Source organism: Natrix helvetica (assembly GCF_964273705.1).
Source record: "Natrix helvetica genome assembly, chromosome: Z".
In the NCBI taxonomy this organism is placed as follows: Eukaryota; Metazoa; Chordata; class Lepidosauria; order Squamata; family Natricidae; genus Natrix; species Natrix helvetica.
In genome coordinates this window covers 123,481,340-123,505,295 of record NC_138554.1, presented here as the reverse complement: position 1 = coordinate 123,505,295, position 23,956 = coordinate 123,481,340, and the positions used below count along the sequence as shown (strand labels likewise).

General features: G+C 39.2%; 1 protein-coding gene across 12 annotated transcripts in view; it reads left to right on the top strand.

The window, feature by feature from the left end:
* The window catches only part of PARD3 (par-3 family cell polarity regulator), a 648,562-nt gene that overhangs the window by 333,695 nt on the left and 290,911 nt on the right, over positions 1–23,956 (top strand). The window lies entirely within an intron of this gene.

Sequence of the window (23,956 nt, the reverse complement as noted above, 5' to 3'; positions counted from 1 at the left end):
TACAATAGATAATGCTTGGGGTTGTCACAGATCATCTCTTTCAAGACATTGTCCCTTTGCTCATTCTTACAGGGCAGTGGTTAAAAGGAGCGATGAATTAAGACTGCTGCTTTTTCTTCTTCCTTCCTTTCTAGTCATTTGCCCTCAATAAATGAAGGCCTGGCCATTTCTATCACTTTATTCATCATGGTTAAATATATTAGTCTCATTATCGTCTTCCAGAATCACATCCATCTATATTCACATTACAACTGCATTCCTCAGAATATTAAAATAGCCACTTGTATTGACAAGCAAGGGACAGCTTCTTCTTCTGTTTTTCTTGTGGTTGTTAGTTTTCACTGCCACCACCACAGAAAATGAGCCAAACACAGTTTAGAGAAACCTTTGAAGGGACTGCTTTGAAGCATCTGGAGTTTGTAGTTGCTTTAATTTTCTGAGGAGGAGTGATTTATTGATAGTAATATGCTTTGCTAAAACCCTGTTTTAAATGACTTGCATAGCCGGATGGGTGGATGGGATAGATGGATGAATGGACAGACAGACAAATTGGATGAATGGACAGACAGGCAAATCTGAGCGGATCTCAGAGACGGCGGTTGAGATCCCCAGGCTTTTGGTCATGGGGGACTTCAACCTGCCGTCGACGGGAGCAGCATCTGAGGTGGCTCGGGAGTTCATGGCTTCCATGACAGCCATGGGCCTGACCCAATTAATTCAGGGCCCCACACACGAGGGCGGTCACACACTGGACCTTATTTTTGTATCTGAACAGTGGACGAGTGATCTGGGAATAGGGGACTTAGTCATTACTCCCCTGTCATGGTCAGATCACTCATGTCTCCGGCTCGACTTCCCTTCCGCTACCCCCCACCGCGAGGAGGCGGAGCCAGCCTCTCCAAGCTGGTACCGCCCCAAGCACCTGATGGAACCGGATAGGTTCCAGATGGAACTTGGGCCACTACCTGTAGCCCTGACCCGCGCTCGGTCGGAGGACCTAGTGGCCGCCTGGAATACGGCGGTGGCTGGGGCCTTGGACCAGGTTGCGCCTTTGCGACCTCTCCTGCGGCAGCGATCCACCCGAGCTCCTTGGTACACCGAGGAGCTAAGGGTGATGAAGCGCCACAGGAGACGTCTAGAGAGCAGGTGGAGGTCCTCACGCTCCGAATCTGATCGAACACAGGTAAGAGCCTATTTACGGACCTACCTTGTGGCATTGAGAGCGGCCAAACGTAGACATTGTGCCGCTCTTATTGCGTCCGTGGATAACCACCCTGCTGCCCTGTTTAGGGGACCCGCTCTCTCCTGTCACAGGGGACGTGGGGGGCACCCTTGCAGGGTAGAGCAAAGGAGTTTGGGGAATATCTGCAGGACAAAGTCGCTCAGATCCGGAGCGGATGGGCCCCCTCCAGTGGGCCGGATGAGCCGTCAACAGTGAGTCTTGTGAGACCATTCTGGGAGGAGTTTGACTCTGTTGCCCCCGAGGATTTGGACAGGTTGTGTGGACGGCTGCGACCCACCACATGTTCAATGGACCCGTGTCCCTCCTGGCTGGTACTGGCATCCTGGGAGGTGACACGAGGCTGGCTTCTGGGCCTGGTGAACGCCTCATTGGGTGAGGGCTTCCTACCAACTGCCTTGAAAGAGGCGGTGGTGAGGCCCTTGCTCAAGAGGCCTTCACTGGACCCAATGGAGCTGGCTAATTATCGTCCAGTCTCCAACCTTCCCTTTTTAGCGAAGGTTGTTGAGAATGTGGTGGCACAGCAATTTCCACGACACCTTGACGAATCCGAATATCTAGACCAACGCCAGTCCGGCTTCCGACCCGGGCACAGCACAGAGACAGCCTTGGTCGCGCTGGTTGATGATCTCTGGAGGGCCAGAGATAGAGGTTGTTCCTCTATCCTGGTCCTATTAGACCTCTCAGCGGCTTTTGATACCATCGACCATGGTATCCTATTGCGCCGGCTGGAGGGGATGGGAGTCGGAGGCACCGTTTTACGGTGGTTCGGCTCCTACCTCTCCGACCGGTCGCAATGTGTGTTGACGGGGGGGCAGAGGTCGACCCTGAGGTCACTCACTTGTGGGGTGCCACAGGGGTCGGTCCTCTCGCCCCTCCTGTTCAACACATATGTGAAGCCGCTGGGAGAGATCATCCGTGGTTTTGGGGTTGAATACCATCTGTACGCTGATGATACTCAGCTGTACGTTTCAACCCCAAATCACCCCAGCGAGGCTGTCGAAGTGATGTCCCGGTGTTTGGAAGCCGTCGGGGTCTGGATGGGGGACAACAGACTCAAACTCAACCCCTCCAAGACTGAGTGGCTGTGGCTACCGGCACCTCGGTTCAGTCAGCTGACTCCAACGCTGGCCATAGGGGGCGAACAATTTGGGCGTCCTCCTTGATGCCCGGCTGTCAATGGACGACCATGTGGCAGCCGTGGCTAGGGGGGCGTTCCACCAGGTTCGCCTGGTGCGCCAATTGCGCCCCCTTCTGGACCGGGATGCCCTACGCACGGTCACTCATGCACTGGTGATGTCTCGCCTGGACTACTGTAATGCTCTCTACATGGGGCTTCCCTTGGGACGCGCACGAAGACTGCAGCTAGTCCAGAACGCAGCCGCGCGGGCAGTCATGGGGAGTACTAGGTACTCCCACGTAACACCGCTCCTGCGCGAGCTGCACTGGCTACCTGTGGTCTTTCGGGTGCGTTTCAAGGTTTTGACCACCATCTTTAAAGCGCTCCATGGCATAGGGCCTAGTTACCTGCGGGATCGCATCCTCCCACATACATCCCTGCGGCCAATTCGCTCTCACAGGGAGGGGCTTCTCCTGGTGCCGTCCACTAGGCAATGCCAACGGGCGACACCAAGGAGTAGGGCCTTCTCTGTGATGGGCCCAACCCTCTGGAATGACCTTCCCCCCGACATTAGAACCACCACTGACTTCCGCTCCTTCCGGCAGAAACTGAAGACTCACCTGTTCCGACTGGCTGGTCTGGCATAATTCTTAACGTCTACCTCCTGGCATATATATTTCCTACTGGTTTTTTAGGGGACTTAATTTTATAAGACACTGGGGTTTTAAACTTTGTATATTTTAAATTATTTATTTAGCAATTACAGTTCTGTCTATTTTATCCTCCTCTTATTTATGTATTTATCCATTTAATAATTTTTAATTGTTATTATGTATGATGTTTTTGATATGGACTGTACACCGCCCCGAGTCCCTTTTGGGAGAGGGGGCGGTCTAGAAGTGCTAATTAAATTAAATTAAATTAAAAAATTTAAAAAAAAGAATTTTATTGGTTTTTAAACATTTATAGGGGAGGATAGGTGGATATTCAAAACATTTTGGCAGCTACATCGTGCTGAAAATAGAAATCTCCCCAAATCTCACAACTTTTACAGAAAGAAAAACAAAAGATAAAAGATAAGCAAAAACAGCATCTTACTATACATTGTATCAACCATATGTTCAATCATATCTTTTAACACTTTCTAATATATCAACAATTACAATAATATTTCAAATACATTTATTTTTGTGATCTGAGTCTTTTCAGTATTGCTCCCTCCCTTTTGTCCCCTGGCGGAGCTGCAGCCCCTCCCTCCCTCATATCATGTATATTATCACCTTTTTCACGACCTCTTATAGTTTCATCCTCTAGGAGGGAACTGTGTTTTTTCACGAAGGCCTCTGCCTCCACAACTGAATTAATTCTAATTCTATTTCCCTCCCAGAAAACCAACATTCCTTCTGGCAATAACCATCTAAACCAAATTCCTTTATTATATAATTTCTTTGATAAGGAGGAATACTTCCTCCTCTTTTCTCTTATTTTTTCGGAATTTGTTTAAGAATGGCAATTTCTTTATCTTTATATTTTAATGGTCCCCCCCTTTGGGCTCCCAAAACCTCATCCCTCATGGTCTTCCTAAGAAATTTAACATGGACTTCCCTTGGAACATTATGTGTTCTGGCATATTCTGAATTGATTTTATAAACCAGGTCCATATCCCACCACAACTGTTCTTTATCTTTCTTAATGTATTCTGCTAAGATTGTACACATAATATCCTTAACGTCTTCATCTTCTGTCTCGGGTAGGTTCTGGAATCTGAGAAAAAGGGACATTCTTTCAAGTTCCATCTTTACCATGAAGTTTTCCAGTTCTCTATTCCCCTTCTGAGTTGCCTTCACCTCCTCCCTCAACCCAACCACGCCCTCCTCCAGTACTCCAACCCTCTGCTTATTTTCTATTGTTTGCTGCTGTGCATCTCTGAGCTGCTCTTTAAAATCAGTCCGTTTTTTTTTTTCAGTTCTTCCTGTCCCTTCATAATAGCCTGAAACATTTGGTCAACTGATAAGTCCTTTGGGCTCTCTCCAGCCACTTCTTGTTGTAAGAATGATAAAGTTTTTGTCTGTTGGGTCATTGGGTAGATGCAGAGGAGGCAGGTGCCGAGGCTGCCTTCCCCGGTGATGGTTTTCTGGGCCCCATTTGTTAAGCTCAGGGATAAGTGTAAATCCTTATGCAGAAGAAATGGCATCTGTGGAGTGCGCAGTTGGGTGATACCGAGGAGGCAGACAAGCCCAGAAGTGAATGTTAGTCACAGTTCCAAGCCAGAAGAAGAAAGTCAAATAATCCAAATCCTGAAAGACCATAAAACAGGGGAGGCTCCAGAAGTCCTTCGGGAGGTAATAGTAATATAAAGTCAGAAATTTCTTCAAAGGTAGTTTCAAAAAGCTAGTTTCATTTATTAGAATGAAGAAGAAGAAGGAAGTGAGCCATCTTGGCTCCGCCTCTCACAGGGAACCAGGGAGAAAAGCATTCAAAGTTTCCATAAGGCTTTTAAAACAGCTCAGGAATCACTTCTTGCAATTGTGATGTAAATCTTTCTCATAGTTAGTACAAGTGGGTAATTCAACATTTTACTCTCTCACTCCATTCCGAGATCGAGAGATAGTTCAAATGCCGCTTTAACCGAGGGGGATAAAAAGAAAACCCCTCCAATCTTGCAACTTCAAATAGATTGAATCAACAACTTGCGAATAGCTGTTGCTCATCCATTAAATGGTGTTAAAAGAGATTAGGGCAAACTTCTCACCTCCAGCACTTCACTGCAACTTCTGATTGATTATTTCCTTCCGGAATCCATTTGGCGAAGGCGCAGGCAGCCGACAGCTATGGCATGCGCCCCCCTTCGCTCCCCGGCTCCTGGGGCAAGACTGGAAACCCCCCAATGGCTGCTGCCACTTCTGGGGGCTCCAGCAAGCCGCCCTATGGCAGGTGGTCCTCCAAGACCCACTGTGCTCCCTAAAGGAGCCCACCAGAGAGACAAACAGCGGACGGCAACGTCCATCGCCTCCAGGAACAGGCAGATTGTTATTCATCGAGTCTGAATATTGAGGCAGAAACAAGAAATATGTACCATGTCTTCTTTCTCTCATAGACCAGGCCAAACTGATCTCTTTCCAGGAGTCATTTTGTTTCAGTTGTGGTACAGCTGTTCTAATGGCTGTAGAATTGCAGGTTGATATATTTCTAAGAATGTCTGCATTTTGGAAAATGCCTCCTTTGTGAGCAGTTTCTTTACTGTTATTCTTGCCTTTATTTTGAGTGTGACATTTCAGACAGAATAAGTAGAATGTTCTGTTTTGCCAGTTACATTTTCTTGGAATCACAGAGAGCATCTTTCTTTTGACAATCTGTGATTCTCTACAAACTATAATAATTTTCTAGTCTAGGTCCTCCTTGTTGTGGCCCGCTGGCGGCCAGTGGCACTGGCAGCAGATCGGACAGTGAGGAGTGACGAACATGTGCCAGTCCTGAAGGCTGAGGAAAGCTCAGACGAGGGCTCTGTGTCAGAGGCAGAGAGGGAGCTAGACAGCAGCAAGGCAGAGGAACAGCTGGAGCCTGTTCCCAGTGTGTGCATGTGCCAAGCTGACAGAATTATGAACAACTTAGAAAGCAGAGTCGACTTAAGAGTAAAGCCATACCTTAGAGGTGATTCCCATAGGAAACAAAAGAGAAAGAAATGGGGAGTGGGCTTTTGCAGGAAACAATTCATTAATTTGGTCATGTCAAGAGTGGAAAGTTCTGTTTGTAATTATAAGAGACTCTGTACTAAATTTGGCTTTGTCCTGCATTTGGAAACTAGTTATTTGGCAGCACTCCAAATGAGATAAGGTGCATGTGGATAAACATTTGTCTGAAAGACTGTTTGCTGAGCCTTGCTGACTGTGAATGAAAGGAATTCACAGATGTAAATAAAACAGGTTTTGTCGGGACCAAGACTGCTTCTTGCTTTCTAAGGAAGCCTGGGTCAGAACACAGAATTAATTTAAAGGTTAAAGATCAATAATACTGCATCATTAAAAATTGAAAGAGCAATGTGAAAAGAGACTGAATTGCACTTCATTTCATTTTAAAGAGATATTTACATCTGGCCAAATAAACAAGTGAAACACTGAAATTATACAGTCAATTTATCCAAGAGGTTCATATACCCTTTTAAGAATATGTCTTCCTGGGTAACATGGCCCACAGCAAGTCTTTTACCCTACACGGGAATTTCACTTTATCCTACATGTTTTTCCTATTTTGAAAGAAGACTTTTGTAATGCTTTGAAGTTTTTAATAACAATATTGTTCCAAGCCAGAGTAAATGCATTGTTTGAAATAATCAGTTTTTCCAACTGCATTAGTTGAAAGTAGCTTCAAAGAATAAAAGAAACATGTTGATTTTCTATCTTTAATTCAATATGGCCTATTTAAAAAAACTTTTCAAAAAAGAAAGAAAATCAGTGTCATAAAGGATAAATTCTTGGAGTGAAACAAGAATTGTACATAGATAGGTCCAATATAGTACATTTCCTACTCTTGCTCCAATTGTTTCTTATTTCTACCTACAGACAGTGAAAATAATGGTAATGTTGCTGTTTGATAATGTTAAACTGGATATTGTCAAGAATACACTATATTTTTGAAACTCTGAATATAATTCCATAACTGTGTTTTAATTGTTGTTTTATCTGTAGTTAGTGATTGTGGCCAGAATTGCAAGGATCTGTTTTATGTTCAGTAAAAGGCTTAAATAGAACCATTGCTACATGTATTTTTTTAATGGACTACAGGAGTGCCAGATGCCATATCTTTCAGAAAGATTTTTATTTGAAGAATGCTTTTGCCATATGGCAACAAATTTCTAATGTAATAATGGAGTAAGTTCAAATTTTTGGGGGGATGAACTGAACTACACACACTGTTTTTTGGATTTTGGCTATTGTTTTTAAGAATCACAATCTTGACATGAAGTTGGAAGAAGACATACTGATTGGCTACATTCAGAAAGTGATTAATTTGCCTCTGTAAAACTTTGAATGATCCAGGTTTTAACCTTAGTGATGTGTTTTGACTAGAATAGAAGGTGAAATACATTGTATTCAAAAATCTGTGACAAAATTACACCTAATGAATTTAAATGATTCTATTCCATATATATGTTATATCCTTATCCATTATTATTCCTGCTTGAAAATATTGAATTGTTCTTGGCTTCTTTATATAGCCTAACATTACATTGTGAATTTGTTTCTATATGCATGCACAAATCCCCAAAATAAATTTGCTAGTACCAGTTGATGTCTAATAACTCTTAAAGTTAGGACTGCTGTTCTTCTTTAATGTTTTTTAATCTTTTTAATGTTTCCTCCTGAATTCTCGTTGCTTGTTGATGTTTTATGATTTTCATTATATATCATTAAAACCTGGCTATGTTGGAAATATGCAATTTATAAATATGATAAATGTACTTCTAACAGGATATATGTTGTAGCAGATTATCACTTATCTGTAATTCAAATATATGTAGCTACCAATCTTAATAAAACCAATACCTACATACAATACAATAAAAAAAAAAGCCAGGTAAAAAAGAAAGACCTCAATTGACACAGGAGAAAAATACAGGATTTCATTAATATTCTGCCATAAATCTTGTGGGCAATTACTGAGTACCCTTTTCTGTTTCATAGAACCATACAGGTTCCTTGATTTTTTGAGAAGCTTAGAATAAGTAGATTAAACAGTAGATGATCATTGGCAAAAGTCATTGGGAATCTTTGACATCATCACAAACATCCAGAATTTTCTGTGGAATGTCTTAGTGGTTAGCAACCCATTGCTTCCACTACAATAGAAAATGATAATGATCTGTGCCACACACAGAAAATGTTATCCAGAGATCTTACAGATGAGAATTTAAGGTCTTATCTTGTACAACTACATAGATTTTATGGGCATAAGCTATATGGGAGAGCTCATTTTTATCTTATTAATAACTGCATAATGATGGTGAGTACCACAACCCGAACCCTTATTAATAGCATATGAGGATCAATCTGGTAAGACTATCTGTGGCTAGGAATAAAATTTAGAAATTTTAGATAAACCAGGCTAAAATAAACAGTAGCAGCTGCAGTAATAATGAACAGGTCATGTCATTGAAATATCACAATAGCACACTTGCATGTAAACTATGACAATGGTGATAAAATGTAATCATGCTGTTCTGACCGAGCTCCCTAAACATGACAAATGCTCTGACGTGAACTCAGTCGATTCCTTTATTAGGAATGCTGGCAGCCCGACAAAAAGTTTCTCTTACAGGCTACCAAGTCTGTCAGTCCATCCGGAAGATGAATAGTTGTCTGCCACATCTATTCATCTCTGCCCCCTTCCTTTTATCCCCAGAGCTAAGATTGGTCTTTATTAGTAGCAGTGGCTCTTCCTTCCCCAGATCGGACCATAGCTTTCCACTGCTCTCCTCTCCTCTGCCTTCTGCACAGCCGCACATCAGGCACTGGACCCAGATGTTCCTCCTTGTCTTCATCAACCATCTCCAGACCTGGGGGTTGTTGGCTCTTCATCTGGCGGTTGACCGATGGTCCAGGCTCTGTCTGTCTGTCTGTCTCTCTCTCTCTGTGACAGCTCCATTCCCTCTCAAAGCTCTTGGGTTGCCCTGATGCCGATCTTGACTCCCATGTCTTCTCCTCCTCTGATTCGGCTGCTGGAGGGGCCGGTGGTCAAGAGGCCACAACACATGCATGTTTGTCAACATGTCCCCCCCTTCTCATGGTAATCCACTGTTTTTGCCTAGAAGTTTTGAAAGTATTAACTTTTTAGTCCCTTAATGTTGGTTATATTAGTTGGGGTGAATTACACAACATCTGGATGGTAAAGTTACTTGTCCTTGATTTAGCCCACAGATAAAGTGAATTAAGAAACATATAGAAAGGACAGGATCATTTGGAAAAGAGAAGAAGCCATTCTAAATAAGTGACTGTAAAATAAATGAAAGAATTAATATGATGTTTGGGTGGTTCTTAAATTTCAGGCTAATCATAATATAAGAAATGTAATAATTATATTCAGAAAATAATTCCCTATTAGCTACATCCCTTGAGAATGTTTATTAGTCAGAAAACATACAACTGGTTGGAAATATTCAGAAGGAAGAAGAGATCACAATATTTTTTGTTAAAAATTACTTGCTTTTTCTTAGAAAACCTCTTTTTTTTTAAAAAAAGAAAAGAACTCTTTAGGCACACTTTCTACCTTCCACTGTAGATTAACATTTTCCTATTTTTATAATATACCCTGAAGCCAATAATGGAAAATATTTGTAGTTCAGAGTTGACACAGAGAAACTGTGACCATCCTAGACCAAGCCAAGTCCAAAAATGTTAGAGAATTTCTAGAAGCTTGGCACACTCACAAATTAGCCATCAATAGACACATAGTCAAAATCAATACCTACACATTGTGCAAAAGAGACAACAAATAAGCCAAAAAGGGAACAAAATGACCAAAAGTACTCCCCATCAGCAATCAACATCCAGATGCGGATTAATCCAAGATTAACATCAGGCCAACAATCAAGAAGTAAGCAATACCCCAAACAAGCAGTTGTCAAACAAGCTAACAATAAACTGTCCAACCAAAGAACCTCCCACACTGACAGGGCAAACCATTAGAATATAAACAGAAAGCCAACTCTGCTCCTTACTAGCATTGTTGCTGTTACCTAGTTGGGCAGTGGTGGGATCCTGTCAGTTTAACAACTGGTTCAGTGATCACGCGATCACATGCACAGTTTTATCAAAACATACCTTCCATGTTACTTCTTGGGGAGTAACACAACTGAGGTGTGGCAAAGTGCTCTGCCATGCTAATCAGCTGATGGGATATAGGTAAGTAAGGTGCAGGGGCGAGCGGGTGGGCACACCTGATTGTCTGAGAGAACCGATTCGCTCTCAGCTAATGGTCGGAGATACCGTTTCTCCTGAACTGGTCCGAACCGACTGAATCCCACTCCTGTAGTTGGGTAATAACATGTCTGCAAGAAAACAACCAAGCTCAGAGAGCACTCCATATCTGAAGTACAGGAACAGAGAGTGCTGATCTTGGAGGTAGGGGATACAAATATATGAAGAAAATTTAGATTTCTTGCTTTCACCGGATAACCTGTAGATATAGTGGATCTCTCAACATTATGAAGCAGTCTGTAGAAAAATCTACTAGGAATTCTGGAACTTGAAAGTCATCAGGAGGGCGCCTGATTAAGAATGTTCCTTTAAAAGATGCTGCAGATTTGTTGGCAGCTATCTGAAGCAGCTTGTGATTATCAGCAGCAAGCCTGCTGGTAAACATTTTTTTTACTTTCTTAATTGTGAAAGCACTTGTTGGCAGTGTATTTCCATTTTCGGCAACTACACTATAATTCATTCTAAAGCAGTGATTGAAATCACAAAGTTCCAAAGAGATTAAAGGACCAACAGAGTTATTAAAGAAGGTGGGTGTGGAATCCCACAAAATAAAAACCTTGGAAAGCTCACTCTGCTTTCATCTGATACGTAGAGCTTGGTAATGTATCCAAGAGAAAATAAATAGCCAAATCTCTATCAGGCCTGTCATATTAAAACCTGCAAATGGATTTTATGTGTCACCTTTTATTTCACTCTTTTTTTCAAAAAAAAAAAAAAAAAAAAAGCACAAATAGTTTCTTTGATCGCAGATATTAAATTTCACAGTGTAGAGTGGTTTAATTTTCTTTCAGTTTGTCAGTGGCAGTATTAGTATTATAAAACACATTTTAAGCCATTCTTTCTGCAAGAAGAAAATTGGAGCTCTTCCACAATCTGGAAATTAGATATTTCTATTCTAGCACTGGATTGTGAAAGCTGGAAACTTCAGCATTCTTGCCTCTACTATACAATACAATAGCAGCGTTGGTAGGGACCGTGGAGGTCTTCTAGTCCAACCCCCTGCCTAGGCAGGAAAACCTATACTGTTTCAGACAAATGGCTATCCAACATCTTCTTAAAGGCTTCCAGTGTTGGGGCATTCACAACTTCTGGAGGCAAGCTGTTCCATTGATTAATTGTTCTAACTGTCAGGAAATTTCTCCTCAGTTCTAAGTTGCTTCTCTCTTTGATTAGTTTCCACTCATTGCTTCTTGTTCTGCCCTCAGGTGCCTTGGAGAATAGTTTGACTCCCTCTTCTTTGTGGCAACCCCTGAGATATTGGAACACTGCTATCATGTCTCCCCTAGTCCTTCTTTTCATTAAACTAGACATATCCAGTTCCTGCAACCGTTCTTCATATGTTTTAGTCTCCAGTCCCCTAATCATCTTTGTTGCTCTTCTCTGCACTCTTTCTAGAGTCTCCACATCTTTTCTATATCGTGGTGACCAAAACTGAATGCAGTATTCCAAGTGTGGCCTTAGGCATTATAAAGTGGTATTAACACTTCACGTGATCTTGATTCTATCCCTTTGTTATGTAGCCTAGAACTGTGTTGGTTTTTTTTGCAGCTGCTGCACACTGCTGGCTCATATTTAAATGGTTGTCCACTAGGACTTCAAGATTCCTCTCACAGTTACTACTATTGAACATTATACCTATAATCTACCTGTGCATTTAGTTTTTCTTGCCTAAATGTAGAACTTTACTCACACTTACTAACATTATTTGGAAATTATTTAGAACTTACTAACATTATATGGAAAAGGACATGCTTCCATACAGTCTTCTTGGTTTTAAGATTGTAGGAATGATTTTCCTTTCAGTATCAGCATTGTTATGGGTATGTTTTGATGGAAAAATGAAAGAAAACTTCCTCAGTACCACAGGTTTTTATTAATAAACTAAATTTATGTTTGAGATTATTTTTAACTTATTAGGAACTTTCCCATTCTTTTTCATGTATGGGTAGTCCTTGACCTACAACTATTTGATTAGTGGCTGTTCTAAGTTTCAACAGCACTTAAAAAACTGATTTATGACCAGTTTTCGCACAGTGTTGCAGCATCCCCATAGCCACATGATTAAAAGTCAGGCACTTAGCAACTGCCATGTATTTATGACAATCGTATTGTCCCAGGTTGATGTGATCATCATTTTGTAACCTTCCCAGCCAACTTTCGACAAGCAAAGCCATATTGGAGTAACAGCAGGATTAGTTTAACTAAACAGTGATTTGCTTAGCAACTGTGGCAAAAAAATGTCATAAAATGAGGCAAAACTCACTTACTAACTGCCTTGCTTAGCAATAGAAATTTTGTGGTTGTGAGTCAATGATTACCTGTATGTATTTTTAGATTAAAAGTGTTTTCTAAGGTACTTTATATGCTGTTTTTGTGGGAAAGCAGGATACAAACTTGACTTAAAAAAAAAAACATAGATGCTCATAAATGTCATAAATATTTCCTGGCTAAATATAAAAAACATAAATGTTAATAAGAAAATAATTTGTATCCTTCAGAATATAAACTTTTAAAAAAGAGTTTCAAGCATTTTATGCAAAGATCTCCTTAAGAGTAAGTTACACAGTTTTTATTTTATATTGAAATAAACATGAAATGAAATATATCTCCTATATTTGATAAGTGCTTTGGTTGTTGCTTCCAGTATACAGGTTGTCCCTTGCTTGTGCACTGACATTTTCTTTTGCAACCATTTGATGGCACTGAAAAAATGGGGCTTATAACTGATCCTTGCATTTAGGACTGTCACAGCAGTGGTGAGATATGACCAGTATTCCCGGTACTGGCGTACCAGGGCCTGCTGGGAGCACAGGTACCTTTCCGGTACGGTGCTCCGGAGGGCCCGACTGCTCTTTTTACTGCTATTTGAGCCAATCGGGGCATGTGTGCACATGAAAGGAACAAACGACACCTGTGTGGTGCTCTGCCGAGCAGCTAGAGCATCACGGGCAATGGGTACGCATGCGTGCACTGTGCGCATGCTGTGTGCATGCACATGGTGGGCGCCCAGCCCCATTGCACTGTATTGGTTGCAACGGGATCCAGAACCCACCACTGTGTCACAGCACCTACCAGTCACATGATCAAAATTTGGGAGCTTAGGAATTGGGATGTATTTATGATGGGAGCAAAGATCATGTGATCATTATTTGTGACTTTCCCAGCAAGCAAAGTCAGTGCAGGAAGCTTAATTGGCTTAACAATCAACTGATTCATATAACAATTACAGTGATGCATTTAATAACTGTGGTAATAATAATAATAATAATAATAATAATAATAATAATAATAATAATAATAATAATAATAATAATAATAATAATAATAATAATAATAATATAATTATAAACATAGACATGACTTACTTCAAAACTGCTTTGCTTTAGCAGTGGAATTTCTGGTCTCAGTTATGGCCATAAGTTGAGGTATAGTAACCTCCTGATAATTGAAACAAATTTGGTAGATTTTTTAATGTTGTCTTTTTTTTTGTATTCTTTGTCTTTAAATTACAGAACAGTAAATGGATTTAATCTGGGACTCTGAAAATCATTTTGAATTCGAAACATCTTGAATGTGAAACATCCTATTTTAAATATGAAATAATTAAAACAACAGCTCCTATGAATATTTTGGAGCCGTTTTGAAGGAAGCTTCCTAAAATGATTGAAACAGTCTGCTTCCTACTTGAAAAATTAGAATTTGAAAGTAAAAAGGTTCACATTTCAAATGTTATGCAAGTGCCTAATTCTACCTATTAATTGTTCCACCTAAAGCACAGTATTAATACTTTTGTAAGTTTTACATTAAAAAGAAATACCTATCTTAATATAAAAGCTTAAGGAAGAATTATTATGAAAAAAATTAGCAGTAAATACTATTCTGATCACATGAAAGGCATTCTGGCCTTTCTAACTTATTTAGTATTTAATGCTCCAGAGGGACCAATTTTCATGAGAAATTTGTTTTTATAATCACAAACAGACTTAATGCGGTAATTTTCTCATGAAGCATGGGATAAAGTTTGTGTTAATGACCTGAAACTTTCCCAAAGTGGGATACATTTTTGTTCAAAGTCCAAGAAAAATAATGTTGGAGTTAGGAGGGGAAAAGAGCGAAAAGTTATGGTTAGTGCTTTAAAGCTATTTTCATATGTATCACTTTGCAAAAACGTGATGAGAATTTGAGTCTGTTCTAACATTTCATTAATATTTTTAGGAGGCTGTTTTATTTTTATCAGTCATTTTTTTTGTGATATTCCACTAGAAGATTGCATTATAAAAATAGTGGCGTTTCATATACAAATAGAAATGTGATGCAAGTTTCATTGAACCTTTTGCATGCCTGAGCATGAATTCTAATATTATTCCAGTAATCTTTCTTCCACTCCCAACTTCTGGTACAACTCTTTCCTGGTAGTCAAAACTTTAAATGTTTCATTTGATCAGAATTATACATAGCCTCTTTTTGCCAATTCTTTTAAAGTCTATTCTCTAACTGCTTTTATACCTGGTTACTATGAGTTTTAAAAATGAAAATATACTCATTTGCCTTCATGTTTAGCATTGTTTATATATGGCACTTTTTTAGGCATACAGATTTTATACAGTGATTAGAGACATTCATCAAAATCAAGTAAGAGCATCATAGTATAAACTTTCATGTAAATGATGCTGTATTGAATCCTTTCCATATTCAAGTAGGGCGAAAAGGTAGCTGAAGAACTATCATACTGATTGGAAATTCATGATGTTGCAGATTTTGAATATTATGCAGTTACCTATTTTACTAATGGCTTTATTAGTTTGGGATCTATCCTTAAATTGTTTTTTCTGCCACTTTTATAGAACAGTGAAGGCTAGAAAAAAGATCAGTGGCAAATTTTTTTATATTTCATTTTGCAACCTTATATGCAGCAGAGATGAAAGACTAGAGGGAGGGAATGGGAGGGAGGAGGAGGAGAGAGAGAGGGAGAGGGAGAGAGTGGGGTTGTGAAAAATGATATGAATGTGAAATATGATTAGAAAGTTGTTCCTTGTAATACTTTGGATGTGCTTGTAGTTTTTAATAACATTTCAGCTGTTCAAATCTATCCTTCCAAGATGCGAAAATGGGGACCCAAATTGTTGGGGCAATATGCTGACTCTGTAAACTGCTTAGAGAGGGCTGTAAAGAACTGTACAGCGGTATATAAGTCTAAATGCTATTGCTATTCTGGTATTTTCTTTGAAAAAAAAAGTTACACTTAGAGTAAATGCTGGAAGTTGTTATTTCTGTTTCAGATATTATTTTTAAATGTAAAAAAACCACAAATATTATCTTATTGAAGAACCTGATGATTGAAGAAAGGGTGAAGGACATTGTTTGATGCCAAGCAATATTGTGAAGCCTCTTCACAGCATCTATCATATGCCAGTAAATGCACAAATATAGCCATTTAGAACGTCTTAACATCCTCTAGAGCAGGGGTGTCAAACTCAAGGCCTGGGGGATGGATTCAGCCCACGGGGTGCTTAGATCTGGCCCATGGGGCCACCCGGGAAACAGCAAAAATGGAGCTCAGGAGGGCAGCGTGTGGCCCATTTGAGCTCTGTTTTCGCTGTCAAAGGATTACAGAAGGCCATTACAGCCAAAAATAGAGCTTGGTGAGGGTGGCAGGCGGCCCTCCCATGCTCAATTTTTGCCGGCAGAGTGTTCCAAGAGGCCGTCACAGCCAAAACAGAGCTCGTGTTTGCTGGCTGAGCACTTGGGCCACCACAGGTGCCCTTAACATGAGTGAGCTTGAGCTGGCTCCGCCCACCCTGGCCATGGCCACTCAGTCCTCCAAGGTCAAACACAACCCGGATGTAGCCCTCAATAAAATCGAGTTTGACACCTCTGCTCTAGAGACCTTCTGATATTTACTTTGCCTTTCTTTGGTAGCTCTCTTTTCTCTGTTTAAGAATTTAGCTTCATAATCTTAAAGGCCATGTTGCCTTTAATTGAGTCTGTCTCTTGTGCAAAAAATGCAAAACAATAAGAACAAATTTACACATACTCTATTTCTATTCTGCAAAAATTGCCACAAACAAACTTTTGTATAATCTGGATTAAGCAGTCTAAGCCCCTTAATTTGTTTTTATTTCTCTAAAACCCTCATCCTTCCCCACCCCGCAAATGAAATGTCACTACCTTATCTGCTTCTGACCTCAGGATAATAGTTGCCTGAGGCAAATGGTTTTTGCTAAATATCTATTAAACTTAATATATTTATGTTCATGTTAGTTGAGCTTTATTAGTAAGTTTACCATACTAGTGGTAATACAATTTTATGTTTTTTAATATTGGCAAGAATTGCTCAATGTTCTTTTGTAGCTGGAGCTGCAACTAAATCTTAATATTGTTACTTCTTGGTCCACTTTATAAAATGTGTGCTGCTTCATTCTTTCACCCTCCCACCCCCACCCCAATAAGAATTAATTGAATGCTGTTTAAAATTAAACTTGGACAGGAAAACTATTTAATTTTATTTATTATTTTCATTTTATTGGCCTTTAGTAAGTTTAGTTGCCGGTTTTCCAAGAATCCGAATTAAAATATATCTGACTCTGAAAAAATTACCATTAATTTTATCAATCTGTTCTTTTAATGTGACACGGTATTTTTAACAGGACAATTTGACTTTTACTAGTAATCTTAATTATTGTGCTGTCCTACTTATGGGGTTTTAAGTCTTTTTGATGTTTCATCATTCCCAAATAATATTCCCCAATATTCACCTCATGTAGCAATCAGTGCAAAATCCAATGAGTTCAATTCTCAAGTCTGAGAACACATAGCAAGTGTATAAAGTCACGCACTAGGTTCCGAGTCCTAAACCAAGTCCATGGTCTCAGCACATATCACAAAACCCAAGTCTAAGTCGAAAGTCGAGTTGCAGGGTCAAGGCTTAAGTAAGTTCAAAGGTGAAGAGTCACAATGGCTCTCAAACACACGTCACGAAACAGATGAGCTTTTTTCTAGCTTTGCTTGCTCCTTGCACCAGGCTAAGTGTCAAGCCGGCCTCCATCAGCAACTAAGAAAGAAACCACTTAACTCCATTTTGCAGAATTAAGAGTACTTTTACTGGTTATGAAAAGATAGCAGCTAAGCAAAGTAAGATATGAGGCAAAAGCGCGCAAAATCATACATATCAATATGTGACCAAACCCCCTCACCCTGGTAACCCTCATCCCAGTGTCCAATCTGCAAATCCCTTAGGTGTCATGTGAGTTCCATCTTCAAGGAGCATCATCAGGTTGGTATGTAGGACGGTTGGCCTTGACTGACACCAAGCACTAATCTCCAGCATGCACAGTAGACGGTGAGACCAAAACTCCCTTTTTACAATCTCTCCTGTACTTAAACTTCCCCTCCCAAATACCAGGGATCCCTGCCCCGTTTCAATGGCAGCCAAAAGCAAATAGCAAAACAGAGGCTGACACTAAGTCGCTGCCAGCCAGTGCAGCCCATTAGGAGAGGCAAGGTTGCATTCTTGAGAGTAGCCTCACCAACCTCCAATGTGCCTCCTTCCTGTCGGCCTGTGTGCTCTGGGATCTGTCGGGGAGGCAATTCCTTCTCCTTCCTCTGCACCCCTTCTCCATTCTCTGCTTCTGGGTGATCTTGTGTCTCTACCCTCTCTTTATCAGTCAGATATTCACCTGGTCGCTCCTCCAGCCCTAGCCTCTCCTCCTCCTCTTACCTAACCACACCTTGTTCAGAGTCCCCCCATGTCTTCCAGATGCTCTCCTCTGTGCCCCGCCCCAAAGTTCCTATTGGCTTTTCCTCGTCATCTGACTTAAATTTCTAGGGCATCCATTACAATTGTGTTCTGAAGTGTTTTGTACATAGTTGAACATCTTTTTCTCTGAGTCATAGCATATTCTGTCTGCATTGGGAGGAGAATCTATATTTATAAAATATATAAAATAGGATTCCAATATATAAAATAGAATGCTGACAGCTGCAGAAAATTATATGCAGTCTACCTTGTATTGACTTGATGCACCCTTAGTTAATGTTAAATTTCATATGTAAACAATATAAATCCAGACAAATAATATTTATGTGAAGCACAACAGAAATTAAGAGAATATGAATCTGCAAACATTTTCATTTTCTAAATTTGCTGTAGCCATATTTAGCAATGTGATACTTAACAGAATTCTTATTTATTCAATGTACACATACATAATGGTGATGTCACTGACCCAATTTTATGACCTTCTTTCTTTGTTGTTAAGCAAATCACAGTGGTTATTAAGTAAATCCATACCCAGTAAATCAATGCTGGCTTTTGCTGAAAATGAGAAGTAACTTCCTGTTTTCAGCAAAAGTGTCATAAAACGTGCTCATGTGATTTCAGGACATTGCAAATGGTCATACATGTGACTAGATTGCTGAGCGCCTGAAGTGTGGTCATGTGCCGAGGTCTCCTGACTGTCGGAATGTCGAATCCGGGTCATAAGTACCCTCTAAGTCCCCTGTGGGAACTTTAACCAGTCACTAAATGACCTGTCCTAAGTTGAGAAGCATCTGCATTTGACCAAACTGACTTATGAAGACTTACGTTCTTTTGGCCCAACAGCACTTGTTTGTCTTAAACCTCTTGTCAACAATATGTTGATTGTATTTAAGTCTGGGATATATTTAGCATCTTACATGAACTCCTTAAATCAAATACTTTAATCCTGGAATTCACACCTATCTGTAGAGCTGTGTGAGCTGGGAAAGGAAGCAGATGATTTGATGATGATGGTGATGACATAATCCATACGGTCGAGTTTGACTCTTGGCAATTCTAGAGCCAGGTCTCTCCACAACTTCCATATCCACTCTTGTACTACTTCTTTGAGTTGTTCTAAACTCTGACTAAAGCATACGTACTGTAGGAACTATGTATAATAATACTTTATTTACAGTCACAGACCAAAACACGACCTCTACAAAAGAGACACAGCAGCCAGTCACCAAAAGCCCAACTAAGGAAAGTTACAGCTCTCTCCTCTAATGGTCACAGCTCTCAAGAAAAACCTGGAAACCTGAGAGGTGATGTACGAGGACACATCCCCAAGGCAATGCACAAACAAATCACAGCCATCAGGTCCAGGACGGACGATTTCAGGAAGAGACAGTAACCTAGATCTGTCCGCGCTATAGATAGGGCAAAATAGAAGGACATGCTCCGCTGTCTCAACCTCGGCTCTGTCACAATGTAGGCTCTCTGAAACATCACAAGGAACAGGCATGTGAATTTTGTATCAATTAAGATTTCAGACTTCAAAGGCAGCCCTAAGTGTTATACAAATCTGACCTGCAGTTGGCAAGGTTACTCCTTATATTTATGTGTTTTTATGCTTTAAATAGAAAGAACAGGTTGCAGGAATGTTTATATTATGTGTATATTATATTATATTATATATTATATGTAATATAATGTAATACCTCATAATATGCATTGATATGACTAGCATGCACATGGGCATGAATAATCTGGGACAACATGTTGTTACACTTGTGTACTTAATACACACTTTCTTTCATCCATCTCTTGTAATTTTTAAACTGGTGCAAAACAAACCACAAGCTCTTCTGGTTTTACTTTTGGTTTACTCAAATAAAGTAGAAGGTTTCAATTTGCCTTGAAACATTTTTTTCTGACACTAATGGGAAGACGGGTCATTGAGCAACTAGTAAATATTGCATTTTTAAAACACATTCATACAGACAGATAAACATGAAAGTAGCGATCTAAAACAATATGAGACAAACTTGAAAGCAACTTCAGGATGCATCCCAATTTCTAAAATGCTAACATTTGTGTGGACAATCATTGATAAGTTATGGGACACAGCAGAAGGAAAGTCAAGGAAGACTTTAACATTTACAGTATTGCCTTTTAATAATAATTTTAATGTGCATTAGTTTATGATCAGTTTTTTTTCTGACAGAAATTTGTGACAGTTGCAGTGTCCCAGTTCATTTTTTGTAACCTTCTGACAAGCAAAGTCAATGGGGAGACTAGATTCACTTAACAATGGCAAAAATTCAATTAAGAAAAGTCATAAAATGGGGCAAAATCACTTAATACATTCCTTACTTAACAGAAATTTTGGGCTCAATTTTGGTTGTAAGTTGAGGACTACCTTTTCTATACGTTTAATTAGGTGACTATTTTTTGTCACCTTTCATAAATTCTAGAGTTGATCATCAGTTTCTAGCCCTGACCTCAGCTTAGCTGAGCAATACACTGCCTCAGTCTTGCTTATCTTCCTTTTTTGTATAGTTAGCCTGACCCAATTTGGGGCAAGGATTTCCTCTTCATCCCTCTAGGTCCGAACTAAAGAGGCCCAGAATAACTTGTTGACAACCCGGGGGATTTGGCAGGAAAGGATCCTAATTTTCCAGTTAGTGCTCATCCCCAGGCAAGGATTATCTCAGAATACCTCAAAGAGTGGGGATGGTTGGATACTGAGGTATCTTTGGCTTATTGTAGCTAGTTAAATATTTTTAAGGCTGCTCAGGAAGTAGTGGAAGTGACTGCAATTATAGGAGCAAGATTCCCAGCCCCACCCCCCATTTCTACTTGTTCGGGGTTGTAGAGAAGGCACGTAGAGAAGAAATGTCTTTATTTTCAGAAATAGTCTGATACTAGCAGTTGACCACTTTTCACTAGAAAATTAAAGGCATTAAGAAGTTTGAAATGAAAACAGAGTGTTAATTCATCGGAATTTATTTCTATAAAATAAATAACAGAATAACAGAGTTTGAAGAGACCTTAGAGGTCTTCGAATCCAACCCTCTGGTCAAGCAGGAAACCCTATCATTTCAGACAAATGGTTATTCAATGTCTTCTTATAAACCTCCAATAGTGCAGCACCCACAACTTCTGGAGACAAGTTGTTCCATAGATTAATTGTTCTATCTGTCAGGAAATTTCTCTTTAGTTCTAGATTGGTTCTCTCCTTGAGTAGTTTCCATCCAAATATCCATAGTATTTTATTAATATTTATCACTCACATTATTAATACTATTATTTTCATAATATATAAGTATTATATACTCTATATAAATATTTGAAATATTCAAATATTCTATCCATATATTCATCTATTCAAATATTCTGGAAGAATCAATTCTCCTTTAATTAATGAAAAAAATATTTTAATTGTTTCATTTACATGTAGATTCCATATTATAAGCTGAATGGAGAGTATAATTTGAAACACCTTAAGGGTAGAAGAAGAAAAATAGATCTTGATGTTCTCTAATGTTATTTTGTTCCTTGCAGTTGTTTCATTACCAGATTAGATAACATCATCAATAATTATGAGTGTAGAAGGAAATTTTCTAATTATTTCTATATGGTTGCTTGTTCTAGAAACCTTGATTGAAGCATTGTTTTTTTCCTTGATACTCTTTGAATGGAACATTATTTCTTCCTTAGTTGTTTTTGCTTACCTAGGACTGATTCCTCTTTCCTCTTTGGGTGTTGGTTAATAGGTAAGTGATGAAAACTGACACCTAGGTAAGCAGGAAGCAACACCAAATAAACAGAAGCAATGAAAGAAGCAATAAAGGTCAATGTCTTGTTATTTTTCCAAGAGTTTGAGAGGTTAATTAAACCCACATTGGTTTCCATGATATGTTTGTCTCTGTCTTTGGTTGTTATTTGCTACTATAGTTTTTTCAAACCTTTTTGTTACCCATCCTGACATATCCTTGCTAGTTGAGCAGCTATATAAAATAATAAAATAAAGAAACAAAGAAAGAAATAATACACAATCATGGCTGGTGGGATAAACTATCATACATAAATACAGTGGTATGTCTGTAATCATTGTTAATTGAAGTGAAATGATAACCAAAATGGATGAGTATCAAACAATTTTTTCCCATAAGGAATAATGTAGTAAGTCACAAGGCAGTCGACACTAAGAAGTTCTAGCTTATGCTTTGAGTATCAAACAAACAATGACTATCTGAAATAAATAAATGAATTATTCTGAAGACTACCTGGACAAAATTTTCATGTCAAAACACATTAGATATAAAATTCAAATTTAATGAATTTCAAAGCAGTCAAGTATCAAGGTACCACTACAGCTAACAAACTTCACTCCCACTTGAACCTATAATTTTCCCTAGGCTGGAAGTGAAATATCTGCAAGAAAAAAAATAAAGAGGCTTAGAGAGCACTAAGATTTTAACAACTTAATCATGATCTTACATACAGTTTCCACTAGAAGAAAATCTTTCCCCCCCCTTTTCTACTTAGGAAAGACACTTTGGGAGCCTTTAATGCTACATTCAATCCAGATGGTTGTTAATATATGATAAATTAGTCTGCAAGTAGATTTCCCACACCAAGATATTTTGCTAAGACATAATTGACCTTTTCCTCCATAATAAAAACAAAACAGTAATTATTTTTCATGTTCTAATGTAGCTAATTATCAAGTGCTTGCATATAACCTGAGGTCAGTGTTGAAAGTCTTCATCTTTTTTACACTGGTTTTGTTCATGTAATGGTCAAAAATGATTTTGTTTGAAAGCAAAATATAAAAATAAATGGTATGTAACATTATTTATGGCTTTTAATTATACCAAGAGAAGCAATGCGCTTTTTAAAAAAAATATTTACTTAGATTGCAGTTTTAACTCCCTCTCCACCCATCTCTTTCTCACACCCACAATAGTGCACATACCCACACACACCATCATACTTCTATATACTGCTAAAACTGTCGTCATGATCTTTACTCACTTGAAATGGTGCCTCATAAGGTAGCCATTTTTGATTCAAGGTATGACAAATGGGCTAACCTACATCATGTTTCCATGCTGTACCCTGACTCCTGATGAAATAAAATTTAGGGAGGTTGTGGCTGCTTCAGTGTTTTTGTCTGCTGTTGGGCTACCTCTGCAGCTATATGATCTTTATTTTCAACTTTCTGTGACAGTTGCCCAGCCAGTCTCACAATCCCTTATTCTTATCTAGTCTTGTACTGTCCTGTTCTAAAAACTGAACTTGCCTATATTTTTGAAGAGTTCTGTTATTACATAAAATTGGCATGCATCTAACATTTAAAATAGCAAGATATTTAAACAACACATAATGTGAAATATTAAAAAATAACAACTCAGTAATCAGTATGATTTGTATAATATTGATTTTTTGTGATTTTTCAGCCTTGCCTAAAACCCACCAAAGGGAATGAGGATGGGAAATTATTAAACCAGATTTTCTGTGTTGTAGGGACCAGAATAGTGTTCAGGATTATTTATTAATGCTAACTGTAGTTTAATCTTAACAAATCACTGTCAATAAAAATGGAATCAGAATTTGACCATCCTCCTCAAACTCACATAAGATCTGTTGGTTCAATTTGTGACCCTCCTGATTATTGTTGGGATAGCACTCAAGTTCCATAATTTCTCACAATCGTCTATGCTACCCAGGTTGCTTAGGATTTAACATGTAATAATATATGCAAAATCACCAGTTTATCATTCATGTCCTAAAGAGAAATTGAAACTCTATGTAGTTTATTCTTCCTTGTGAGCTTTACATTAAATCAGGATTTTGAATGATGTTCAAAATAGCCA